The sequence below is a fragment of the Onychomys torridus genome, chromosome 13, assembly GCF_903995425.1.
Source record: "Onychomys torridus chromosome 13, mOncTor1.1, whole genome shotgun sequence".
In the NCBI taxonomy this organism is placed as follows: Eukaryota; Metazoa; Chordata; class Mammalia; order Rodentia; family Cricetidae; genus Onychomys; species Onychomys torridus.
Window position 1 is genome coordinate 62,166,250 of NC_050455.1, and position 6,000 is coordinate 62,172,249.

The window sequence follows — 6,000 nt, forward strand, 5'->3', positions numbered from 1 at the left end:
TTTCATTTGTCTGTATTTCTATTTGAACCTATTCCTATTTTATAATTTAAAATTCTGGCTTCATTACATATTTCAAAGACCTTTTCAAGACCCTTCCAAACCACTCTAATATCTCTAGTACTCAGATATAAGTTTTAATTTCTTTCCTGGAATAATTTTGATTGGAGGTAATTTTCTTTTGGCAATTACAGTAGAGATCTTTGACAGTGGGCCCCTACACGTTATGTGCTCTCTAGAAGCCAACTGCTGGAGGCCACTGAGAGTTTGCTTCAGTGAGATCCAGGGGTTACGGCCTAAAAGCAATTCTTAAATTAGTCCATATGGATGCAGATTGTCAAAGCCAGATTCAAGTGAGCTGATGGTTTAGGACATACTTATGACGTAGGGTGACTGGCTTAACCTATCCTCATCCTAGGCAGGGCAGACTTCCCAGCCCTGCCTATCACTCTCATACTTCTCACTCGGGACATCAAATTTTGGTTCCTATGAGTAAACAGGGCCTAGGAAATCCATTTCCATCTCTTGTAGAGCAATAAATGCTTCAGACTCAACTTGTCCTTACAGTTCCGTGTCTACCCAGGAGGAATCTGTCTTCAACTGCTGGGAGGATCTCTCTTCACTCCTGTATATGAAGAGTTCCCTCTCAAACTTGCCTCTGTGTCTTTTTCTATTTTATTAACTTCACTGTTCAGGAAGGGGAGGGTCTCTCAGGTAGGTGTTTTTTATCAGTATTCATGTCTGTGTACCATGGGAGAGCGGTGCCCAAGGAAGTCAAACCAGGGTGTCAGATCCTGGGGAACCAGAGTTACAGACAGCTGTAACTGTAACATTCGGGTGCTGGCAACTGAACCCCAGTCTGCTGCAAGAGCACGTGCTCTTAACTGCTGTACCATTTCCCCACCCCTACAAGGCAATATTCTTTATGTTCTACCATCACCCAAGTCTACAGCTTTCCTTTGTGCTTCCCTACTCCAGAGGGTCATGGAACCTGGGGCATGTTCCAGGAAACTCCAGTTTCATGGATCCTGGTTCTCTGCTGACCTGGCCACTGCCATTCTCCCTTTCTTTCCATTTCATGGAACCCTGAGGCAGTGGACCTTTCTTTCTGGGTGCTGTTTATAAACAGCTTCAACTGTAAAGTCACTGCATGCCCTGGAGACAGAAAGGAGACCGGCTACCACCTGGAAAGGCTAATCACTAGAGACCAGTCTTCGACACTCTTCACAAAACAGAGGTCATGACTTGGTGTAATGAGTGAGCTGGGCAGTTAAGAGACCTGAACTTCAGTCTGGACTCAGATAATTGCGGGTTTAGAATGAGCTGTCACTGTGGAGATCCCAAATGGTCTCTGAACTGGCATTGGGGTTAGTCAGGTTTTTGCTGGCCTGTGACCACCTAAGAAGATTTTTAGGACAGTGTAATACTATTATTCATAATAGTAAATGTATCTTTTGTTCTTATGTTATTAGTTATCACCTTTACTTTATGGCAGTTAAATCCTATCTTTTAGGGTAGGATGGGAATAGTGAACTTTGGAGGGGAGTTCTGATGCTATCCTTAAAGATGCTGTTTTGCTATGTTCCGAAGGCTGGTCTTGAAGTCACTAATTAGAACAGGCTGGCCTCAAAATCACAGCAGTCCTCCTGCCTTCCAAACAGCAAGATTTACAGTAGTTTTAAAGAAGGTTCTTAACTTAGAAGTTGGCAGTTTCCTCTCTGGTCCCAAACACCCTCTACATATATACTTCAACAACAACAACAACAAAAACCCAAAAAACTGTTCATGAAGTTTAATCTGGGAACCAACTACTCCACCAGAACACTCATTTTTTCTCAATAAAATGAGGGCTGGGGACATGAGTAAAGTGCTTGCTTCACGACCACGAGGACCTGAGTTTCAACCCCTAACACCCACACATAAAAAGCCAGTTACATGGGTGTGACCCCAGTGCTGAGGGTGGGGGGACTGAGACGGGCAGATCTTGCCAGTCAGTCTAGACAAAGGCTACTGCTTAGGGAGAGATCCTGTCTCCGAAGAAGATGGGCAGTAACTGAGGACCTCCGTGGCCTCTGCACTAAGCACACACAGGCACAACACACCCAAAAGGAAAGGCAAACCCAAATGACAAAGTTACAGAGCGATGGCATACATGCATACACAGTATCGTCTTGTTGGAAGCCTCACTGCCTGGCTTGAAGGTTTTTCCAATAAAAAGGGCCAGTTCTACAGTCCAACTGCCCAGACTGAAATCCTTCTTTGCCACTTGCTGAATCAACTAATCTGTAGTTAAGTCACACCCTCACTGAGTTTCAGTTCTCATAGCTCATGACAAGAGCTACTCAAAGGGCTTCCTTCACTCCCTCAAGCTTTAAATCAAGACAGTTTAAATTTAAATAGGACTCAAGATGCTTACTGTGGCGCTGTACAAACGCTCCCCATTAAGGCGCCACTGGCTAACACAGTCAGAAGCTGCATTCTGAACACCTGGGAGTTTCTGCATCAACATTTTTTTAATGATTGAATTTAGAGGCTATGAGGATAATCACGATTAACATTTAAAATACTTCATTCTCTTGGTCAAAAAGGAGACAGAGATCCAGACAACAGAAAACACTAAATAACATCTACATAAATAATATGTTCTTCACTTTGAAATTTGCAAACATTGATCAATTTCAGTAGTATAAGCAAAATGATCACCTTCAAATAAACTAGTTCACTTTCCATAAATAACTACATTTTTATTAAACAAAATGTAACTTGGAACCCAGATTAACAGATTTCAGTGAGTTTTTCTTCCTTTTCTTTCTTTCTTTCTTTCTTTCTTTCTTTCTTTCTTTCTTTCTTTCTTTCTTTTTGGTGTGTGTGTATATGTTTCTAGTTTATTTCAACTTCAATGAGTTATAATTTTAAACATAATATAAAATTTCGTATAGATGAGAATTTTAAAAATGGAGTTAAAATACAAATTAGGCATAAAAGCACTATAGAAGCTTTTAACTTAAACAACACCTCTAAAATGAGCAGGATATGGAGGCTCAGGGGTGCAATCACAGCACTTGGGAATCAAGGCAGGAGAATTCAGAATCCAAGGCTGGCTGGGGCTATGTTAGCTCCTGTGTAAACACTAACCAAACAAACAAATAAAACACAGCAACCCTGAAACAGTGAGTCCTTCAGGACTCTGAAATGTATTTTCATAAGTACACTAAACTCCTTATAGGGATGTGACTCAGCTGCTTCTTCATTCATTTTAAGAATAAACGAGGACCTTCTAATAAAAGAAAGGTCCAACATGCCTAGTGATGATAAAGCATTTTATCAGCATTTTTGTCCTCTGTATCTAACTTTCAAGCTTTCATAACTACACAAAAGAGCCAATTGCAATCAATGCTCAAGGCTGGTTTCTTAAAAAGCCAGTATTTAAAAGTTAAACTGTTTTCTTGTGTTTCTGAAAACCATGTAGCAGATGTATAACCACCTAATTACAGCCGTTATACACAAGGTACACTGACTTTTCAATTTATTTGGGGGATGCGACCGATCGTTTCTTCTCTATCTTCCAGAATATTTGGAAACTAAAAAAAAAAAAAAAAGTTTTCATTACTTTGCAATCACTTACCAACATAAACAACACTTATGGCGTATGCAACAGTCAAAAAGCTGTGAAGTTAGCTTGAGTTTAAATCCAATCCCTCGCTTATTTAAAGACTCGGGTCTTGAAATAGTTACTTAACCTTCCAAGGTATTTACTGGGAGATAACAGCATTAACCTGAAAGGGTTATTCTGGGGTAACCTGTTCAGAGAACAGCACCCAGACCATTTCTAACAACAGTGCTGCTACTGTTAACAACAATTCCTACACCAACAGAAGTAACAACGGTACTTTAGAAGTGACTGCCACAAGCATTTTAAGAGGGTAATTCCAGGGATCCAACGTTACTAAGGGTGCACTTCTGTTGAGGTCAGTTATTTTGATCATGCTTATCACCACAAGCAATACACATTTTCTAGAATGATCACTAGTACCCCACAAAATAAAGTCGAACCTAAAGCCACAAACGCAACACCACACTCTGGGTTAGTAATGAAGAGCGTCAGAGTCACCTGCCAATCCCGGTGCACAGGTGCCATTACAGATGAATGGACAGAACCACACCAATCTTAGAACTTTCTAGCCCGCAAAAACTCTTTCTTTTAAAAAGAGGAAAACACACACACACACACAGCCCAACTCCTGTGCCTCCCTGGGCTCCGTTGAGAAAGAAATCTTGCCAAAGGGGTTTCGAACCACAAAGTATGTCTTTCCCCATTGCAAGAGGAAAAGATACTGGGATGCTGGAGATCTGGAAGCCACCAGGCTGGACTCCTGGGAGGAAAGCGGGGTGTCCTGGCACCAGCGAGCTGGAGCCCAACAGAGTGCAGAGTTCCTCCTTCCGCCCCGCTGCCCACCCGCCGGACGGGCCGCACAAGCAAGCACACACGGCCCGCGCGGCTCCCGGGGCGGAAAGGCCCGCGCCCACCCTCCAGGACCAGGCCGCCCGCTCCGTGCCTTACCGAACCCTGGCCCGCGCCAGGTGGTGCTGCTGCAGGCAGAGAGGCCGCGGCGTTACAGCCCGTGATGCTCGGTCCTGGCACCGCCCCGCCCGGCCTCCCGCGAGCTCCTAGCAGCGGGCGCCAGCTCCGGCTTGCTCTGCCGGGGGGGAGCCCGCCCCACACGCGCAGAGGTAGCGGAGAAAGAGGCGCGGGCCGGTGCCGGGCGGACGGACAGGCACGCAGGCCAATGGGAGGCCGGGAGCTGGCGCGGGACGTGGCTCCAGCCTGGTTCCGCCCCCGGCTCGGTTCCTCTTGGCTGCACCTTCCTGCGCCGGGTTCCTGGGTGTTAACTGTTCTGGGGCGGTGCGCAAAGGTTCACATGCGACCCCGATGGCGGCAGGAGGGATGTGCTTCGGGGGAGCAGGGTGGTACCGGGTTCCATGAGGACGCGGAGGGGGTGGCTTATGCCAGCCACCAGCCAGGCACTCCGGGTTCGGCAAGGAATCGGCAGCCACCGCAGGGCGTTCACGCGAGAAGACGCTGTGCGCAGGCGCGCGCCTGGTCTGCGGGTACCAATCTCCTAGTCCAGCAGACACGAGGAAATTATGATGTGGGTTCTCGTGGAGCACCTGGGCAGGAGGGAAGAGATGGGCCACGCAGGAGAATGGAGAGTAGGGAGCTCAAGAAGCGCAAGCTTGGGCTCTTTGATGGGGCTGCATTTTTCTGACCAGTACTTATTGGAGAATGTAGGTCTTCTCCAAAATTCTGTGCCATCCTCCATGGCTGCTGGCCCAGTTACTGGCCTACCGAGGAATTTACTAAACCATGAATGCCGACACCGACACCATGAATAGATGTTCGGTGTTCTTGGGAAAGCGCTGGAACAGTTCATCTTCTCATCCTTGAAGGCAGCAAGGGACACACACACACACACACACACACACACACACACACACCGTCCCGCATCTGTTCCCACCCACAACTCGGATTTTGGAGGATATTTATTTTTGTTTCAGAAACTAATCGCTAGAAATTACCCACTCTAATGGAATCTACATGCTCTTAAGGGATATAAATAATAATTTTAAAAAGATAAAGGGGTGAATAAAAGGCGAGAGAAAATAAGAAATTTAAAGATGATGGAAATGTATAGGAAAAGTTTAAGAGAAGCCAGAGAGAGGAAAGTGAATCATTCCCCTCAAAGCCAGGCAGTTACACAGCCCTGGACACTGAAGGGTGGGGCACTTGAGGGAAAACTACAGTTAGATGACAAATAATAAGTATGGCTGCTATAGTTGCCACCGCAGGAAAGAGGAACTATAAATAAGTGTGGCCTGACATAACCCCGCCTGCCAGAAACCCAAGGTGTGGCAAGCTGAATGAGAGAAGCGGCGAAAGTGCAAACGTCATGAATTCTTCATCAGCGAAGTTCTGTTGTCCCTGATTGCTGTCTTTGGATTACT

General features: G+C 45.6%; 1 protein-coding gene across 3 annotated transcripts in view; it reads right to left on the reverse strand.

The window, feature by feature from the left end:
- Window positions 1-5,059, reverse strand: part of Me2 (malic enzyme 2) — a 47,191-nt gene extending 42,132 nt beyond the window's left edge. For 2 of the 3 annotated variants that reach the window (XM_036204400.1, XM_036204398.1), the window contains exon 1: window positions 4,559-5,059. The gene's annotated coding sequence lies outside the window, so the exon portion shown is untranslated. Of the gene's footprint in view, window positions 1-3,515; window positions 3,579-4,558 lie in introns of all 3 variants that reach the window. The other variant, XM_036204399.1, reaches the window with a different exon arrangement.
- Window positions 5,060-6,000: the final 941 nt, after the last annotated feature.